We start from the raw sequence: 22,791 nt of genomic DNA on the forward strand, positions 1-22,791 counted from the left end.
TTATGTCATAACATGTAATGGCTACATGAATATCTCTACTGCCTACATTACTTCATTATGAAAAAATTCACCCATACTTTCAGTCTAGGTAGAACACATTACATTATTTCTTCACCACAGTGTTACGAATTATTTTAATTTATTCTCTACACAGGTTGCACAACATTTGCAAAAAATATATTCTAGATATTTTAAACTAGAGGAGACACATATTTTGTGCCATACATACAAATGTTTAGAAAAACTATACCGAGGATGCATTTTTTCCTAAAACAGAATTGAAGTATCTCAACATTGCTGGCAAGAAAAAATCCGACGCTATATGGACCGTACCAACTAAAATGAGACAAAATATTTGCAAGGCAACTGGCTACTATGTAACTGAATTGAACAGACCAACAACTAACTCATTACAAGCAAGAAACTTGTAGCTCGTGTCAAAATATGCTAATATTATTGTAAATGTAGTTTAAAATTGATCGAGAGTGTAGTCTGTATGCGACAGATACGCGGTGTTAGATATACATCGGTGCATGCATTCTATGTTCATATTAGCAATATTAGCATCGAGTCACCGCACTGCGCGTGACTTTAACTGACATATAATTCGGCATCATGTCTGCCGGGCGCGAACAGGAATAGTTTAATGCCAGACGATAAAAATTTCAAATGTAAATGATGACGGTAAATTAATATTAGGTATATAAGATTAGGTTGCAGCGGTGATAGCCGAGTGGTATAAGTTGGCACCTCCCACGCAAGTGGTCGCAGGTTCGAACCCGAGGCAACACACCAATGACTTTTCGAAGTTATGTGTGTATTAGAAATAATTATCACATGCTCCAACGGTGAAGGAAAACATCGTGAGGAAACCTTGCATGCCTAAAATTTGTTTAATACATTTATTGAGGGCATGCAAAGTCCCCAACCCGCACTTGGCCAGCGTGGTGGACTCAAGGCCTAACCCCTCCCTCATTACGGGAGGAGACCCTTGCCCAGCAGTGGGACATTAATGGGTTAAATTTATATTTTATATATAAGATTAGGTAATGAACTCCTATTGAAGTATGAAAATTGTAGTTTGAAACATTTGCGTTCGTTTCTAATTAACGTGCTTTCATAGTGAAATGGGAGGCTTCTAATACAGAAATATAATTCAGAGACTACAAAAAACTAACCCGTGTGACTTTTATAGCTCTTCGAAAAGTTGGATATCAGAAATGTAAGCAGACGTAAAGAAAATTTAGTTTAAACACTTAGTACTTATTTATATACTTTTTGCTGTTGTATATTCTGTTCATTTCATATTTCATATACAGAAAAAAAATATTTCATTAATTACAATTATAGCATCTTTCCACAATCAACATGTATTTGTTTACTCGAGAATATAAATTGCAGCAACAGGTATCTACTTGAAATCAATTCTTAAAGCTCTAACAGTTAAGGGATGTAGTTGAAGATCTGTCTGCAATTATTGGAGATGACGTGGGCAGCCAGACGTCTGCGACCTGCCTCTGACACCAACTAGGCAACTCCAGACAAGTCAACAAACTGCTTTCAAATTATTATACACGCACAGATACATACAATTCACAGCCTTCCACTCTCGAACTTTCGTCACGCCTCATTCTTCAACCAAAATATAACCTCAAGCTTTGTCTACATCAGAAACAATATGAAATTGAATCCGTATTTGATATTCTGAGAACGGTTGAGGACAGCGTGATATTTGATATCTATTTTGTTGTTTACCCTTTCTGAGTATTCAATTTCATTAAAATCCTTCAGTTTTGAGAGTTAATGAAAATATGTGTGGGTATTAAACTAGTTTTATAAAGTATTGTAATGGGGTTGTGACTTGTGATCAATGGTGTAGATAAGTGCAGTAATGTAGTAGATCACACGGTGTGCGAGTGAGCATGCGCACCTGCCACCGTCACGCACCGAGCGCGGGCGGCGCGACCGACCATTAACATTGTGAAGACAAAGCGATCACGCACTGCGTAACCCACGTTATGTTGTTTAGCGAACTGACCACGCCGCAACACGGTTCATGGCTACACTTCACTCACCGACTATTGTTTTTTTTTTCACATTTACACTGCCATCACATAATATTTTACAATATTTTCTACCTAAAACTATCAGTACGTCTCGAGTACGAGATACGTTTTAAAAGCTCTACTTTTCTAAGAGGTTTAGCACAAACGAAACCATGACTTTAGACTTTTAGTTGTTTTGACTTTACTCCCTTAATGCAATTCACGAGTGATACCTTTATAATTTATATTTTTCAACTTAGTGTAAATGGGTACTACACAAAGTCACAAAGTACAACGTGCTTTTTAAGGCTATTATTATTATATTAGGCAAGAAGCTCTTCATAACAAAGTTAATATTCCATCCACGTTTCTTAAGATCTAAATTCTCGAATGCCCGCTGACAAGTTTATTCCTTTTACTTACAATTACCTGTATTTTTTATATACAACTTACATTATATTTTATTAATATGCCTATATTATTATTTCTTATATCTTATTAACGTGTTTTTAATAGAATGTCTTCTAAATATGAAATTCAAAATTGCGGGCCATCAACCCTTTTTTTCAACCAGACATCAAATAGAAGTATTTTTAACGTCAGGAGTAAATCAACCATTTAAAATTCATAAGCTTTAAGTATAAACAATAACGTATACAAACTCCACACTCTTCACACATTATTAAACACCTAAAAGCAATTTGGAATGTGTTTGATTACAGAGTTTAATATGCATTAAAAGTTTTCCATCAACGTAGAGTGGTGGAGGTAAAAAACGCGTTTGATAGTCTCCTGCGCTTGAGCGTGTCGAATCGATCGATGGCCCTAGTGAAGAGTTCAACGCGATGCTGGCACTACTACTTCTACTTAAACTACATTAGACACACTCCGATGCAGTTCTTATGTTATGTTAATTACAATGCTTAGGAATTTTGGGATTTAGGATACGTATCATTATTTCTAAACATTTATCACGAATGTTTAGATAAAATAGAAGGAAAGACATGTAGAGTTTAATGTTGTTACTGGTATATAGATACCTGTAGGTATTTGTAATAAGATTTTTTTTTTCAGAAACCGTAGTAAGATACCATGCAGATAAAGTCACTTTATATTTCTCAATGATATAGTGCAGCCAGACGAGCATTACTTAATAAGTTATTTGTACGTAACTACGACAAAAAATATTGAATAAAAACGAAATGAAACATATTTGTGTGACAATAAGCCATGTCTGACCATTTGTCGTAAGGGGCTGTGCTATTATTCTACGATAAGCCTTTTTAAGGCTTATCTGAGTGACCGTTGGTGGAACACAATGGAGCGGACCAGGATTATTTTCAAGTGCGCTGCTACCGACAATTGTACTTACAAGCTAAACACTTTTAGCCTTTTTTGTACTCTTAAAATGTATTTAACGTTTACACAGTTTAGCTTTTTACGAGTACTTGTTTTATTAATACTACGGCACGATATAAAAGAAGCTTACACAATGAACAACCAATTCTGTGAAGTGATTACATCTGTAAGTAAGCACTAAGTAATTATGTACAGAAATAGACAAGACATTTGTAGTAATCTTGATAAATGCAATTAATGTAGCGTTCCTAAGCGACGAGCACTGAGTGTGTGGATAAAAAGTAGAAAGGTCCCGAAGGTAGGTATCGCGAGCTCGAGGCACGGCATGACGTCAGCGACATAGAGTTATAGAACCGGTTACAGAACCTTTCCACTGGAGATGTGTGGGAAATACCTGTTGTAGAGAGTAGTTGCAATTATACAGTACTCAGAATATTGTCGCCAGTGGACGAGATCGTCCAGTGGCAGGACAGGAAATCGCTGAATGAGTTTATATTATCCATACACAGCGTCGTGGCGGAAGTAAACTTTCATATTATGTTGAAACGAGCTCTCGCCCGACGACTCTACATAACAGCATCTCTCGGGCTGATTGATAACTCGCGAGGCGTTTAACAGTTGCATTGCATCATGGGTATACGTGGCGCAGCGCCACTCTGCGGCGGGCCCGGCGGCCCAGCATTCGGTGGCAACATACAACACTCACACAACAATCCATTTCGCCCGAGAAGTGTCCGGTTTCAGTCTGGCACGAAGAGCGCTCATATTGCATTTAGTATTTATTTATGTATCGGTGGAGCGCAGGTTCTATCGGTGGCGGCGCCGCGGGGCGGGCGGGGCGGCGGCGGCAGGGGGGCATACTTACTACGTGATTAATCCGCGTCCCCCCGCCGCCGCCCGCGGTGGGCCACGGGCCGGGCGCTCCGTACTCGCGCCGGGTTTCCTCGTCCCCGCGCCTCACGGCCACTCACTACGCACGGGGCTCCGCGTAGTGCCGCCGCCAGTCGCGCTGCGACCCGCGCCGACGTCGCACTCCGTCTGTGTCCGCTCGTCGTGACATCGACCCATGATATCATTCATGCTAATCTCCGCCCGTTGATTTTCCTGCCGAGTGACCGCAGTGAAACCGGCGCGCTATACCGCGAGTGCCGAATGTTCTTGGACGTTACGCCCGTGTACTTTTCCATCGGAATCCGAGCGTACGAAACCAGTTCGGAGTGGCGGACGACGGCGCCTTCCCTCGGATGAGATCTCCGACCGGCGAACGCTGTTGTGACCCGCGGCCTGCGATGCTGCGCCCGTGACCGTCTTGCGACAGTGCCACGAAACGTAAGGATCTGTTAGTTGATTTGGCGACTCGCGTGCACGGGCCGCCTTCCTATTTGCATGGCGCATACGAGTGGATTTTATTTTCGTCTGGGGACTGGTGTGTGCGTGGAGCGAGAGTGTGTGAGATGGTGCGGGTGTGTGCGGGCGCGCGTGTGTGCGCCGCGTTCCGCGTCCGCCGAGACGGCTACTCCCTGCTGGCCTGCTTTATTTAGGTTGTTTCTGAGCGTGTCGCCAGCGACCGCTCCGCCTGGCGCCTGCACACTACCTACCACTGTACCACTGTACCACTACCGCTTGCTCTCGTCGTAACTATGCCATTCAAACGTATTCCATTACCATTCTTGGGCTTGCCACCTTCAGGTCGACCTTGAGTGTATAGATCAGCACTTGAATTGTCTCAAAATTACCAAAGAATACTTTAAATTAGGTACTTATCAAAAATTTATTTCACAAAACGGTAGCACTTAATATGAGTCATAGTGATTATGTTCTGATAGAGCACCAGTATGTCCAGTATGCAGTAGCACTTGGAGCACTGCCTTCATATCAGGCATGAGCATCGTGGTGTGAGAGGCATTAAACCGGTCTTACATTATGTCACTATGTTGGCAACATTATCATTATCCACAATTCATTACATGTCAATGATCTCAGGACAATGCAACTGAATACTGCGATATGGGCAACTTTTTGTCCGACGACGTGTACTTTTTACCTGTCATCGAAAGAATGTAAAAAACGCTAGCCTCATTATTTCATTTACACGTGACAATCATTTACATGGAATAGTGATTTATCTAATTAACTAATAATTAAGCGAGTCGACGTTGTCTCTATGCTATCTCTACATGACCTCACGGAGCATGTTTATATTTTGCTTAGCGTTTTAAGCAATATTTTTGTGATACGTATTATTTATTTTTTGATCAGAATGTAATTCATGTAACTACTTTTGCATTGTAATAAGAAAATAAAAAGACTTGACGTCACCCGACCTGTTCAACACATATTAATACAAACATACACAACAGTAGCTCAGTTAATTATAGTACAAATCGGTAATCAAAAGTAATTAATAGCGATACGAGTGTAGGCGTGTAGTAGTCCTGGGCTGGGCATTAATCGCTAAATAAATATAACAATATGATAATACGCGTGCGTTATCAACTTACTACAATGCAGCATTTTCAATAATTGATGAGTTAAAATTAGAACAAGTAGGAAAATTACGTGGTGGCCAGTTAGGTCGGCTGATAAACTTCGACCCGCTGTTACAAGCGGCTCTACACGCAATACTATCTACTACCGCTTATTAAAATATCTTTGTTCAAACATAAACATTTCAAGCAAACAAATTAATTACTAAATAAGTAAACACCCAACTTATCACGGCTCTAACAATCTACTACATAATAGTTATCGGGAATCCCATCGAAGAGTTGTCCACTCTTTTACCCACTTAGACGTAAAAATATCAAGTTCCCGTAGAACTAAAAGCATGTAAGTAAATTAGGCATCACTCAATATTTAAATATGAGTAGGTATCTTTTCTTTATAGTATGACTAACATGATGTATAACTCTTACAAGCATTACAACACAAGCTTCAGGAATTTACTGCCAGTTTCGGAAATAAACAACATAAAGTAACCCAACGGCGAGAGACTAAACAATCAATCTTCAAATATTAGAGCAGACCGATAATAGACAGCTGAACAGTCTTCATCTCTATGTTTATACAAAAACAGTAAACACATACGATAAACAGAATAATAAATAAGGGATTTAGAATATCAACAATTTTACATTGACGCACGACACTTGTTAGATTAAAGTAAAGGAAAATCCTTTGATAATATTGTGCTAGCCTATCTGCGCTGGCTATCTAACGACAGTTTGCCTTCTCGTATTATTATGTAGGTTAGTTTATACTTGCACATTTACTTAGCAAACATGTACTGAATAAACAAAATGCACAATACAAGATTCTCTTCTCTCCACAAAGCAGCATAGTCTGCAAAACTTTAATCAATTATTAGAGCCAGTTTCGGCCTAAAGCCATGTGACACTACTGTGGAAACAAGTCCAAAGTCCTTCAGACAACTAGCGCTACAAAGTTTCCTATAAACTTTTATACGATTACTAAACTTAGGAGACTGATGGTAGTAAACGAGTTAACGTCGGCAGTTGAAAAATGTGTCAATACTCCCTCTTCTCAGAAATCAACGATGCCGCCATAAAAGTAAATAAAAAAAATGGTCCAACGTTAGACCCTCACAGGTAAAGTGATTTTCAATCAGGTACATAATGTAGTCAACGGATTTTATTAAAAAATAGTTTACGGTAAACTGGTAAAAAGGTGCTCGATGGGATTGCGGCTCGAAAATCATTAAACAAAATAATTTAGATCTCTAACGTGACTTAGTTAATTATTATATGTTTTATAACGAAGAGGCAATATGTTTTACAAAACTATAGGTAGGTACCTTGACGTTTATGTTTTTCCAGTTTATTTTCATATTGACATTATGTATACAATGAATAACATATTTGCCAATATTGTTGGGGACCTAAGCGTAGGATTAACGACAGGATTTGATAAAAAATGCCATATCTGTCGGCAAAACATATCATCCATAAATAGCATTGTAATCAATCATATATTTTAATATCAAGCGCTTGTATAAATACTATGAGAACAATAATTTACAGTTTAGTTATTCTAAATAATCTTAATATTCTTTACTTCATATGTCTTACACGAGAAAAATCACAGGCCGTAAGGTTGCAAAAGTCTTAAAACTTGTTTTAACACTGGTTATTATAATCTCAACTTTTTCACATGTGTGCCATGCTTAATGATAACATCGCTAAAGGATGAGTATACTTATCAATTTATTTTTTTTATCTACATAATAGATATAAAAAATATGATGCAACAATACTTTAATTCTAAACCACCTAATAATAATGATTAATGTCCGGTTTCTAAGTACATTTAGCGGTAGTTTATATATTCAATAGCGTTTTTTTACATGAGTTTAAACGCTATTCCATAGATAAACTACCGCTAAATGTATCTCAGAAACTGGGAGTAAGTGATTCTTAGTATATGTATATAGACCGTATAAACTAAGTAACCGTAATTCTACTTCACGAAGGGTCCATGATACCTATTAAATAAACGAGGACCATTTGTCAGATAACAAGCGGCGGTTGCAAAGAAAACAAAGAGATATCATAGCTTGTGTCACAGATAGTGTTACAGGCGCGCACACATGTATGTTAGCGTATGTACAGTGTAACGTGTGCATGTGTGGGTGTGTTATCAGGCAGCGAGCTACCGTGGCCGCCTACGTCGCGATATCTGACACTATCAGCTGTATTAGCCACGATAATACCTCGCATACCTGCACTATACATGCGTTACTTCTATGCATGTATATATGTAAATAGGCACTCAACAGACATGAATGAACTAAACTACGAATGTACATAAAACTGTTCTGTAAACAACAGCTGCGCCTGAATTATGTAGTGGAGTTGTTGAGGTTTGTTGATAGGATTTTAACGGAGCCATGTGCTACGCAAGTATGTAATACAGGGCTATATAATCTTATTTAACCATTACAAACAATCATCGTTTGAATCTGAATAACTGTCTATGGTAGAGTGCCATCGTGAAATAATGTCATCACTATAATTTTCAGCGAAATTTTTAAAAAGAAGTGCTCTTGGATCAAGTCAAATAGGTTTTAATTACAACTTACAATTAGGTACAATGAATATTGTAACATATTAATTGTATATTTAGGTTTCCCTAAAGGAAATATTGGCATATATATTGTAAATGTTATCTGTCCATTTTGTAAATAGTAATAATAACTGAATAAACGTTTAAACAATATAAGGAAGGATACTGTGTTATTCCTGTAAAAATATTAGCTCATATTTATTTTAATATAATGATTCTGTAGCATTTAATACATATGAAATAAATATGCAACGTATTATTCTGCTTACAATACCCATTGCGCGTTATGGGGCTTCGTTGACAATAATATTTACTAAGCTTACAACGTGATTAACTACGATTTAAATAATAAACCACCAATTACAGAGACCGCACTGTAATGAACTCGTTATTATACTTATGTCAATGTAAACCGCAAATCTTTTTTCCATTAATTACACCGCATTGGAACTATCTAGAAGTTCGTTATACAATTATAGCATAGTTGAGTGCAATAGGATTGTATTGTATAGTTTTTCTAGATTTCACGCAGAGATGAGTGTCGCTCAGCTCGGCGTTAGTGGCAGTGAAGATGATCGTTGGATAATACCTCGTTAATGAGTGTAATAAGTGTTGTAACATGTACTCGCGAGTGACAATACAGCTCGCGTTAACGGAACAAAGTTCTCACGATCGTCAGAGGCCGGTATCTTATTGCGGTGTGTAAACAATCAAAGTTATTAGTTTTACGTTACGACGCTCTGCCTGCACTTCTTTGTTATCATATCGCTGTTATAAGACCCCACACTTACACACCTATGTGATGGAAACAAGTGCCTAGAGCTCCCACTGAGAACCAACGCACGGCTTATGTACCATAGGAGTAGATGTGTACATAATACGTGGGTGAAAACATCTACCTATTTAATTAACAAAAGTTCAAGTTCAGAACATTCTAAGCGTAATAAAATTAAAAGTAATATTATTATAAGCTTTATTTTGACAATGGCTCATAGGATTTTGAATTAATTAAACCACTTCAAAGAAACTCTATGAAAATACGGTCTTTAATAAGGCAACTGATTTAATTTATATCTGAAGAATAATGAAATATTCATATAGAAATAAAAGGTCATAAATTATTTAATTACAGAAAATCTTTCGTGGGAAATATAACGTTAGTGTCAAAATAGACGTGAAAATAATTTTGAAATTGGCAAAAGAGCTGTTTGACATTAGTAGGGAAGACGGTAAAAAGAATTGGCAACACTTGCAAAGTAAAATCTCCATATTTCCAAGTATTGTCCCGAAGCACATTTAAATGGAGACAGGCGCTGATATTTGTTTAACAAAAAGCTAAAGACGAGTTTTAATCACGAGCTATTTCTGGTTGGACTGAAACAATGAAAATCGTGAAACAATTTGCATTTAAATAATATACATTACAAACACACATTGTTGCAAGGTAAACAATGATTATATTAAAGGGTGTTGTTTGTCAACAAGGCCCTAATGCAGTTGAATGTTTGTACCTGCGTCTCGCGCACTGTATACACTATATGCATCAATAACAATGCAACTAATCACTGTTTAAATATTGCCCATGGCCTTATAAGGTGAAAGATCTCGTCCACAGAGTATATCTGCTCTATGTTTTATTGCAAAATGATTTTAGAAAGAAATTGCCGATATGGAAATATAAAAGGACTTTATGCTGTAGAAACAATATCATTTTTACCATGTTCCATTGTTATTCTGCATTAGAATACAGGTGATTTATAACAAATCTAATAGCAACAGGTCAATAGAGATTATTCGTACATTTATAAAAGACAATGCAGTCATAACTGCGAGGATAATTTCCACAGGTTATCGAAAGGTAAAATATTGTACACGGTAAATATGACACATTTACTTCAAATCCCATATAATTGAATTCCGTGAATATAACATTAGTCGTCGAAACGCGTAATTAAGTGGCATTTACTTCAAAGTCGATAATAATTATGCTTTGTTTGGTACAGAGAGCGGTAAACATGTGGGTGGGCTGTTTGACAAGGGAGGAAGTAGTGAAATTAGCCGGAAAACAGGTGCCCCACTCAATATTCCGTTGCTATGTTTAGATTTAAGATCCAAAGCTCTCTGGAAATCTATAAGCTTCCACTGAATTAAATTGGACATCTATCGCCTGTGTGAAAGCTTTTCGCAAAATAGGTTTTTAGACTGAAACCTCTACAAAACATAGTCAATGTTGAAGCTAGATCCAGCGTTTGGTACTGAGTTAGTGATGAATAATACAGTTGTTATCTGATGAGTCCTATATAATTTTTTACATAAGTTCTTCGTAGTGCAGAAGTAGGTGTATTTTTAAAGTAAAATGTGCCTGTGAACGCGATGCGGGACGGTGCAGTGTCGACACGCATGCATGTTGTATTAGATCCCTGATTTATTCAGAACGCACTTGATCGATGTTGTTGACCCAACATCTCCTCGTGACAGAAGTCCTGTCTAAAAATACGCCTAACCTCTTTATTCTTGAATAATTTAACATCGACCTCTCGATGTTTCTCCATGTTATTAACTGCGTAGCCGCCGGCAATATTTCCAAATACACGTTAGAAAAGGTAACCTTTACAGTATTTTCACAAAATGGCTCCACCAAAGCCTATTATTAAACAAGGAAAATTAATTTTGTTTGAAAATGTTTTCTCATGTTTATTTAATATAATACAAGTACCTAACTAACTAAACACAAACAGCAAACATATTTCAGAGAGCGTTGTGAATGTTGTGATCTCATTGTTGTGGATATAAATATACTAGACTGTAATAATGTAAGTATTTCACAGTGATAAAAACTAAGAATAGAAATGATTAGGATTAAGTAACTGGTTACATTCACAAGTCGGTCTAATCAATGGGTCGGCAGCGCCTGCGCACGTTACGTCACAGCTTTCGCGGCTACACTGTAGTAAGATGTTGCGAAATACGCCACTTATGCAAGCAGTACGCGATACGCAAATACCCCAACTGAGCGAATGTTGCATGCGCCACGTTCATATGTTATTGCATCGATCATATAAGATTATTTGAAGTCTCATACCTCAGAGGATACATCCTCTTCTAACAACAGCTGTCGACTTAAGGAAAATAATCCTTCAAGAGTGTTGACGTGCGATGGGATTTCCTTATTAATACCATCATTGACAAATAACTTATCGAGTTCCCATTCATACTCTTAATGATGTTTTAGTTCTCACGGATAGAAAACATCTTTAGACTTTAACCTATGATATTTATGAAGCTATATTAACACGTGCAATGTTCTCAACTTAGAAAAACACCGGAGGCCGTCAATTCAATGTCAGTTTTTCGATAAAGGAATTATTCGAGCCAATACGAAAGCTCTTACAAAGCAATTGCAGCGTGAAATATTACTTCTTTTCCTTTTTATACCTTCAACGACTTTCATTGTTGTTTGTTTTACAACTAGGAAAATGCTTTTACCTTCTATCGATGTGTTCACAAAGGATTGTTAATTGATATTAAAATAAATAAACACCATTTAGCAGTGGCACAAAATTTCATTTGGATAGACACTGCAAAATGATAATGATATTTTACTTCACGCGGCATAAAGTATTATCTAGTATTATTTTTCTGCTTAGGACAAAATTCGCAAAATGGTATATGTAATAAAACGGAACATCAGATAAGGTGGGCCTTATCGTCAATAGTAATGCTCAAACAAGATTGGCAATATATTATTAAGAATAATATTTTAGATATGGATTGAATGAAAATGTTCGCAATTGTGTTATCTTTGATAAAAAATAGGTATTTGGTTTCGAAAACATAGATAAGAAAGAATCCTTGTTTTAATTGAATAAATCTTCAACCTTTGGAACATAATAGAACTTGAACTTGACCTCTCAGTTATCAATTTGTATAAATAATTGTCTAGTTCTAAAAGACATTATTCACATAGTCAGGAGGAGATTGTGTAACCTCTCACAGGTATTTGCGTGCCACTAAAATAAACTTGGATTCAAAGATATGTAATCGTAATCGTGTATCACACTTTGCACTCAAACTACATTTATACGGAAATGGAACTACACACGTAAAACAATACCAATGGATATCTTTTGGTACTGATATATTTACTGCAAAGATAATTTATCTAAACAATCTAGTTTTTGTCGTCGATATGTAGGTACCAAGATCATAATCAGTATCCACTTGAACGCGACTTGGCAACGATTGTAAGATGAAATTAATCGGTGGAGTCGACCAACCCATCCGTTCTCATTTGTCGAAGGTACATGGTACGTATATTAGAGCAGACACATGCAATCATGTGTATCCATATTATGCAAGGTAAATGAGTTTCTAACGATACGTTACGACATACGATAATGGATTCAACTACGACCTTAGAAAGGCTTTTTTGCATAACGTGTTCAGATTGATAGAATCGTCCCCATGCAATAACACGTGGAGTTATCTTATCTTAGGTTTAAATGTCACTCACGTTTTCAGCAATGCATTTACCTGCATTCTGTCATCTCATTTGTACACTAATAATGCAATTGCTTCAATATTATTTTAGGTGGTAGTTAAAGAAAGACGTAGTTACTTTGTCTTTAAGACGTGACTAAAGTCATGTAGCATCAACAGTTAGCGATGAAGTTCGCTTATTTTGTTAGTAAAGAAAGGTGTTCAAATTTAACTTATTTGTTGTTTATTCTTGTCTACATATATTATATTCGTTGTTGTTTCGCGGAATGTATCATGTGTTTCACTCGACCTTTAATATTGCATATATAAATTGTACAGAAATGTTAGAGCTCGTATTTATTTATCAACAATGTGATTGATCCGATTCCAGCGTTTGTGATATCAGTGACATTATCGACTCGCTACAAAGATATATTTTTATAAATAGCTCTATCGTACGACTGACACTCTCTAGCGTTAATACTTAAATCCAATTAATCGCACATACGCACTGTTATTTATAACACAACGCACCTAGTGGAAATACTCGATAACAATAGCTTGCAATTCCTGAAAACTGTAATTCCTATTAAGTACGGTGGACAGTAACTCTGATTCTAATACAACGCTCTACAACTCTCTACATGGAAAAGATATTGTTAGAATAGATACTTTTAAGAATTGTTGTGTTAAGTAAGTCTTCTTAAATTCCGAGATTAACAGGAATACTTATTACCAGTACAGGACTTAATGTACGTTGAACCGTACAAAGTGCGAAAACTATATACCACAAAGTGGTTGCTGATATCATAATATAAGTAGGTTCCTGATACCTACGAGTAAATAAAATTGATGAAAGAAACAAGTTTCTTGTATCACTTTTTCGCTTATCCATTAACGTAACACTGATAAATAATATTTGTATAGATAACGATACATAACTAGATAACTTTATCATTCCTGTTTTCTGTACACAGTGCTCATCTAAATGATACTCCAAAATGTTAGTTTTTGCGAGCGGCTCTACATGTTCACGGCCTTACACCTACATTATTGAACGTATTTCTTATTCAGATGTGGCATAAAAAACTCAGGGAGGTCAAGATTCAAGCCGTATTTAGGAGGTTATTCCTTTGACTTGTTAATACGATAAATAAGTAAGGCATCGAGTAGTTGTGATTCAAATTAAGCTGACTCTACGTCCGCCTACTTCCTTCGTGGAGGGCGTTTAAAACTACCATGTGTATGTATATAAGAGTGGTTGTGTGTGTGTGTGTGTGTGTGTGATGGTGTTGTCTGTACATGTGAGGCTGTGTTCACGGTTAGTTAGGCGCGCACGGCGCACAGCGCACGGTGGCGAGGTGGCCGGTGCGATAGGCGGCGGCGGCCGCGACAAGGCCGTCGGCGAGTGTTGCGCCGAGCGCCGACCACGTGTATACGTGAGCTGTGACGTCACGCTCACGCACCGCACAACACGTTCAAGTTCAATGTTGCCTATTAATTTTACCGTGCCTTACCACCGACAGCACTAGCAATAACCGAACCACCAATAATAATCGAGCGATCGACAAGGACGACTCGTATCACACTGTACTGTTGAATTACCTTGTGGCATTTAGAAAGGAGAAAACTTTAATGGCGTGCATATTTAGCTCAGTGTATCGCACGTTTCCTGACTTTGTATTCTCCAAGTTTACACAATATATTTGCGTGTCTCATGTCCCAGTATTGGCGTTTCTGTGAAAACGTTTTGAAAACACTGGTCGCGCATCTTCGTCGGCCTCGGTCCATTCAGAGGGTTTTTCCTTGAAGAACGCGTGCGCATCTATCAACACGCGCATAGCACAAGCCAGTACCGGGCGCGTGGCTCCATTGTGACGTGTTCACACATCCGCGTGTCGCTCTTACTTCCAAATATTTATTATTTACACTTCCAATTGTCAACTTGTTTCTGTTTCTAAGTAGAGCTCAGCTTAACGTTTCTGTTGATAATTCCAATTGAAAAACACTTTTTGTTGGTTAATTGCTTCTATTTGTAGCGCGTGTAAAAAGTGATAAAAGTTGAATTTCTTGTTTATTGGGTGATTCCTCATCCGTGTTACTTGTCAATGTTATCGTTGCTTAATCGTTGTACAAGTACGACTAACTCAACCGCCTGTTTTCTTTTGTAGGTGAGCAAGGTGCGATTATAAACGGTTAGTCAGTTTTCGTCGAGAGCGTGATCCGAGAAGGTTTTTTATTACTCTGAATATTGTTATTGTGTACCCACGAGTGTGTACGTGACCGACGATATCGAGCGACACAAGTTTATCGTTGAAATATTTAATTACAAAATATCTATAAACCGCATTCGGTCAAGTGGAAATCTAAATGGCGCAACTATTCTATTTACTGTTAATCTCTTTAAATAGACGTTTTACATTTACACACCAAATTAGAATTGTCAGCTTCCTATTTACAGAAAAACTGTATTCTTTTGTATAGATTTCCACTTTGGTAGGCCTTTGAAAATGGGATGTAATTGGTTAAGTATTTACAAATTTGCCGACCGACTACATTCTCAGATACGGAACTAAAATACCTCATGTTCCAATTTATTTGCATTACTCTGCGTGCTAGGTCATCGCCAAATAAAGTAACAAAAACAGACGAAACAAACGAATGAAAAAATAATTCATTGTCGTCGAAGAACCGTGGTGAGTGGTGGGTCACATGATCTCAAGTTATTTAACACGGGTCAATAGATAGTGCTCACTTGGCAACCGCGAATTATCTTATCCGACCCAGTGCCAGTTATGAAAACATTCCACTGATACTCAACGCTACCCGAATTCTGACGAATTAACCCGGGAAGTGCAATATAAACGAATGATAACAAATATTGACCTAAAATACTGCTGAATCATATTTTTATAACTTAACAAATAAGCACCCTTAAAAGGTTTTTGTAAACTAACTTGTACCAACTAAAGGGAACTGAAATGTAACAACAAATTAATGATAAACTGGGAAATAAGTTGTACCAAAAAAACAATGAGGCATTCGTATGATAAAACTAGCTGACCCGCGCAACTTCGCTTGCGTCACATAAGAGAGACATAATTTTCCCCGTTTTTGTATCATTTTTCACTGGTACTCTGCTCCTATTGGTCGTTGCGTGATGATATATAGCCTATAGCCTTCCTCGATAAATGGGCTATCTAAAACTGAAAGAATTTTTCAAATCGGAACAGTAGTTCCCAAGATTAGCGCGTTCAAACAAACAAACAAACTCTTCAGCTTTATAATATTAGTATAGATAAAATGAAAACATCCAATTTTATATCAACACAGTTACAATTTATACATAAAAGTCAGTTTTGGCCAGCACTTCTACACGTGCCTCGCCAACTTCTATTTTAATAAAACCGAACTTATAAACACTGATAACACTATTTGTTTTCATTACACAGATAAATTGGTGATGATTGTATGTAAAATAAATTGTGATATGTATAAAAACAGTAAGTGATCCGTTACATCAGCGTCTGTTTTTTATTTGCAAACTATACAGCGAAAATGGATGTCGGTATTATAACGCGGAATTATTGAACTTTTACTTGTCCTTAGGTCGTCTTTGCCGTCTTTGAAGGCTTAGGTCACCAACATATATCTGAGTAAGACCTCGCTCCGACTGCAAATTCATTGCGAATCGTTTTGAAATGAACCGCCCACATTACTTTTAAAAGTAAACCAGTATTTACTTGAACCTAAATCGGAAAAGGAGCGTGAGTGCCTGCAGACTGCACAAACGTTTATTAAATTAAACTTATTGTTGGTGAGACTAAAATAAAAAGTTCATAAAGTTAAACTTTACTAACATAAATGTTGCTAAGTTCGACAAATGAAACAAAACGAGTATAAATAGCGAGTCTCCTCTAGTCTATAATTGATATGTAGAGTAGTTAAGTAAGACCCTGCATTTCCGTTGTATGTTGCTCATAATCGGCGGTTAGTTGAGGCAAATTAATTTAAATCGACTTAGTTCTACTGTAATGCAACTAGTTACCTACTTAGTAGCAATATCAAACTTCTTCCCTATTATATAATGTTTATTATGAATGCACGTAGAGATCGAACAAATTTATTTGCTTTGATATATTTGCTGATTAATAATGACAGTACTATACCAATTAGGAGACGTTGACAATAATTCTTAGGTTTTTCTAAATACATTTTCTACAGAATCGTAATAATCTGTTCAAGATAACATTACCCACAATGTTAGCAACAAGTGCACAATAAAATTATCATATAACCGCAGAAAATGAATCATTTATAATAGTTGTAATATTATTACGTAACGAGACACAAATAGTCGAATAGACTTACTCACTAGTTCCGTTCTTTAATCGCGTTCGCGAATGGCAAGTGTGTACGATACTTTTATGGTAGCAAGGCCATTATTATTGAATTTGGCATTTGATATTGATGAATGCTTCGTGCGGGTATCGGCGCGGCTCAATGGTCGCTCGCAGTCACCGCTGCTTAGCATACAATCGGTGGTAATTCCTCTGACAGGTTAGTCAGTACTCAGTTAGTCACGCGGCCACTAAGATCTGCTCTTTATATTCAAGGGACGACAGCGTTTGCTTACGCGTGTAACAATCACGAATGGAATCTAAATAGAGAAGCAATAACTGTTCACACGAGGTCAGCATTGATATGTTTGCAAATATATTGTTAAATAGGACACGCAGATTTTGAGAACTGTTTATCGACTTACTTTCTATCGATTTCGACCGAAAATCCTAGCAAAACACTAAAAGGGTAACGTTTGTTTATGGTATGCTTTAAGGTTATATTACAAATGTAAAAACAATATGTTAATCGATAACATTACAAATGTAAAACGAAGATTTGAATTAATAACAATCGTCTCTAAAGATAACTGTGACCTTTAAGGAATTAATAATAATTGCGTTCGCTATTATCAAGGCACGATGTTTGCATACACGAAACGGCTATATGTATATCAAAATTTAAATAGTGTATATCGTATAGCTATCACTATCTATTTGTATATTACACACGTACAGGTGGTACACACGCATGTATGTGTGTGTTAGAGGAATGAATTAGAAGGTGTGTGTGGTCGTATCGGCTTGTTGTCGCGGCTGCCAAGCCGAGGGAAAGCTCTTGGCACTTTGGCAAAACATCGTCTATTGAACACTGACACGTCACACTGATTGATCGTCCATCATACACTATTCTCGGATAAACGTGCTTGTAATCCGAGTGAGTGGCGACCAAACATGATATTCTCGTCTAGAATAATACATTGTTACGCGACAAGATTGTGTTACTAACTTAGCTTTATCATTTCTTAGAAGACCTTTGAAGTTACATTATGTTATTTGCACGCATCAAGATGACGCACAAGAATAGTACCATACATTTGAAAAGGAAGTAATACGTACAATGAATAATCTGATCTTCGCACAATAGAGGATACAATATGTTCCTCAACACTGCTGAGGTAGAGCCAGACTCGGAGGTAGATCGATAAATGCTAAAATCATATAAAAGTTGCTAATTTTAACTCTTTGTAGAAACGACTAGACGGCTGAAGTCTAGACTAGCGCTAAAACCTTGACAACCTTAATATAGGAATACTCGCTACCGACATAAACGATTGATTATGTTGTTCATTTTCACATATATGTATATGTATGTACATTTGATTGTAAAACAATGTTGTTTATATGTTTAAAAAATTAAAACATAAATAATTTTTAAATGTTCTAGTATTTTATACCGTCGCAAACTATCTCATCGTATTTTCTAAACCAGTGGGACAGGTTTACACGAATCTTTATCAAATAAAGTAGTAAAAGAGTGTTGCGCGTAATTATGCAACTTGTGCCGCTGATATTTTTGATATGAAAATAAATTATATCTGTAGAAATAGGAACAGGTATATTTTTACTCTTTTATAAGTGGACATTGATAAATTAAAAAGACTTAAATACTAATCAACTGTTTATCAAGAGCCATGGAACGCCCAAAATTGCTCGCCCCAAGTCCAACCATTCACAATGTGATAAACTAATAATATCTACCTTAATATAAATGGTCATACTGATAAATTAATCGCGAGATAAGATATTTATACCTATTTGTTGATGAATCGCCGATGTAATAAAGTACGTTCGAAATAATTAGCATAAATAGATAACATCTTTTAAAGTAATGTGAGACAAAATATCTACAAAAACATGAGTCTGTATCAGTCTGAACAGAGGCTTCAGAAAGCTAAAGTTTGATCGTGTATGGCTGTAAATTAATTGAAATCGTGAGGCTCTGGAGATCAGACGGGCTATGTTCAATCACACGTCCAGGTACGTAGTTAGACGATTAGTGAACATGTTTGGGCACCGTGGTGTTAGGTAGAGTCGGTACCGTAGACGAGGTGGTGCGGACGGACGCCTGCTGTAGTATAAACGCTCGATCAAACGGCCGGGTAGACGGGAGAGCGCCGATTACGTCACTCACATCCAGATGATTGATTACGTCGATTTTAACGCCGAATAACTCGCGAAATGAATCAACTTTATTTTAATCGAACAGCATTTCGTGGCCTTCACATTGTCCTCTAATACGTCTTTCCAAATTAATTTGCGGCTCTCGGTTCCGAATAACATACCATATTGTGAACGACCTTTACGATTTTATTGCTTCGAAATCGCTGAATACTAGATAAGATAACGTATGGTTACATAAACGTGACCGAAGATGTTATATTATATTTATACATTTCACCAATTACGACAACTTATTTTATAATCTTTAGTCAAGTTAATTACATAACTTATCGTACGATAGATATAAGTGTTCCGTGAAGTGGAAGTCGATATTATTTTTAATAAATTGATATCTCGTTTTACAGAAATTGCTCATTACTCAAATATTTGACTGCGACAGCGACGAGTCCCTTTTCCAGACATAATGGCGGACACAGATTCGGATATTCATTTTGTGACAGAGATCAATATTCGCTACATTTACTACGATATTTATGACACAACGGAATACAACAAGACCGTCTTGCTTTATCAGATTATTGGATTTTCTCTCAAATAATATTTGTTCTAACTTCACACATTATGTTGCCTCCACAGGCGATTTAACTGTTATCGAAACATGTAAAAGCTATTCAGAATAGGCGAGTCAGTTAGCTATGAAGCGTGTAAGATTTTCACGGTTCAGCCACTTCATTTTCACTGTTATAGAGGATCAATGAAAATCTATTCCAAAGCAAAGAAGCATAGCACAGCCTGTTTCGGTTGCACTTCTTATGCCTCTACTGAAACCACTACTGACAATATTCATGTCTTATAATTATTCTTTTACCGAGTTCAGCTGTTATCACTTTTTAAGTACGTAAGCCAAGAACTACTAGGGTATAACTCTTACAGACATTGCCCAAACAAATTAAAAATTAATCAGAGTACCAAAAAGCAGCTATAATCAGCAACCGAATACAACATTGGATTATTAAAAAAGTTTAAATATACGCGGTATAAGAATTAAAATTAGAGCCGACCTGGATTTCAAAAGGCTATTCCGTGTATCTATCTAATGCAGCCTAAAATAAAGTCCATTTAGCGACGAGCGGTCGTGGGTGGATGCTGACACCCGTCTCACATCCGCACATTTCAACTAAATGTTTTGTTTACTCTTGAATTCCGCGAATACTGATTTCACTAGTATATTCTTCTTGTCTAGTTTTCTTCAGAATAGTGCTGGGTAGTAGGCTTTTACCCATACAGTAACACGATGACACTAAACGAATATTCGTTGGATACCGTGTTGAGCTTTTCCACCCAGCTATATGTTTAAAAATGTACATAGTATTCTATAAATAGTCGACATCAAAATTTATAATAACTTTATAATAAAGATACAAAGGTCAGAGAATTTACCTTAAATTATGAAACACAAATATATAAGTTTCGCTTTACATTCAACAAAGAGCTGATCCTTGACATTAACGTTTTGATTCAGTCTTGTTTTCATTTATCTTACGTACCTAATATTATTTAAGATTAGAATTAAAATGTTTGTTTAGGTATAAATAAATATGTTCCACGTTTACAGTTTGCGACTTCATGACGTGAGTTTTCCAGCACGTATTGCAGTATTGGACTTTGTAAGACTGTCTTATCAATGGCGATAGACCATTAATTTATACACATATTTACATATCAATGAAATGAGCCAACGACAACGTCCGTCATAGAACGCAACAATAACGAACAGAGTATCGCGACATCACGTTATACCAACATGACACAATGATCTATCAGCTCGACACAAGTGCTGCACTTGCTAATCGTGCTTTACGTCTCGCTTATTTGTATATAAATAAAAGAAGACGGAGATACGTACGATTGAAAAAGTTAGCGACACTAAATTTTATACAATCCGTTTGATGTGGAAGCGTGGGCGATCCACCAGGCGGACTGTACGACACGTCATTTTACGATTCGACTAGTATGTCTTGTTTATAGCTACTCTATAAAGTCATTACATAGAAACCACATTCATGGTCGTTTATTATCTACGAGTTGGAACTCACAACAGTATTCAATCAAAGTAAAAGAAATGTTGCGTGAATTTAGCTCCGTCATTATTTAAATACTCAATACTCATGTGTGTCAAGAATAACATGACACAACCAAACTTTACCTATATTTTTCTACTTATTGCTGAAAAGGAAATAGTTATATTAACTTTAAACGCGTCGTAACGAGAACATTTAGTACAACCATTAATTCAGATAAAAGAATTAAGTAATAATTCAACAACAGTCAACGAACTTACTAATTAATGCTAATGCAGCAGCAAATGAATTCGATTTTTACATGAAATAGTTCCTTTGAATTACAAATGAAGTGTTAAAAAAATTCGCAACAAACAACTTTCTTTTGACAATGACTCAACACCCACAAGCCTTCGGTGGTATACAATTCACGACCTTTAAGATAATATTAAAAATTCTTGAAGAGGTAATTTTGACTTATCGCGTCCTCTTCAATAGAAAATCGGACAGACTTGGAGAAAAGAAGGTATTGAATATTTATATTTTTGGGTATAAATGAATCAGAACATAATTTGTTTTGATCGTAGAATTGACACGACGACATTTGATGGCGCCTGTGCACACAACAGTGCCGAGAGTGACAACACACAGCACAGGTGGCGCACACATTAACACAATGTTGGTGTGTCGCCGCACTCGCCGCGTGGGCGACGGTGGCCGCAACTTAACAATAATGGACGCGCACAGGGTTGACACACCTCAATGTAATTCATCTTTCCTTCCTTTGCCACTTGTTGAGGAAAAGATTGTAGAAAAATCTACTCAAACGACATGAATCGACGACGTGATTCAACAATGTTAATTAATGAGTTCTGACATGAATATGCATACATCGAATACTGCTCAAATATTATTTTTAAATGATACATTATATCTTATAATGGGTGGTTTTTATGTTCTTATACGTCGACTTGTCTGCCAACCCTGACGTGTATGTAAATAGAAGAGTGTCCGTGTGCCGTCGCGAGTCGCGAGTGTAGGCGGGGTTGTTTGCCTCGACTCTCCTATTGCGTGATACACTCAATAAAACTGTTGTTGGACTCCAAATTGGTCGTTTAAACGAATACGCCGCCTCCTTGTAGGTTCGACGCAAACTGTGGCCATCAGAACCGGCAATTACGCGAGATAATTTAGTTCACCACCTTGTCATGATTAAACCCAGCGATCTGTCCTATCACGCTA

At 36.9% G+C, this 22,791-nt stretch overlaps 1 protein-coding gene across 1 annotated transcript in view; it reads left to right on the forward strand.

Annotated features, from left to right (window-relative positions):
• The first annotated feature begins 4,333 nt into the window (after positions 1 to 4,333).
• Positions 4,334 to 22,791, forward strand: part of Atx-1 (Ataxin 1) — a 29,473-nt gene continuing 11,015 nt past the window's right edge. The window contains exon 1 of the mRNA XM_076123144.1: positions 4,334 to 4,733. The gene's annotated coding sequence lies outside the window, so the exon portion shown is untranslated. The remainder of the gene's footprint in view (positions 4,734 to 22,791) is intronic.

The sequence above is a fragment of the Anticarsia gemmatalis genome, chromosome 14, assembly GCF_050436995.1.
Source record: "Anticarsia gemmatalis isolate Benzon Research Colony breed Stoneville strain chromosome 14, ilAntGemm2 primary, whole genome shotgun sequence".
Taxonomy (NCBI): domain Eukaryota; kingdom Metazoa; phylum Arthropoda; class Insecta; order Lepidoptera; family Erebidae; genus Anticarsia; species Anticarsia gemmatalis.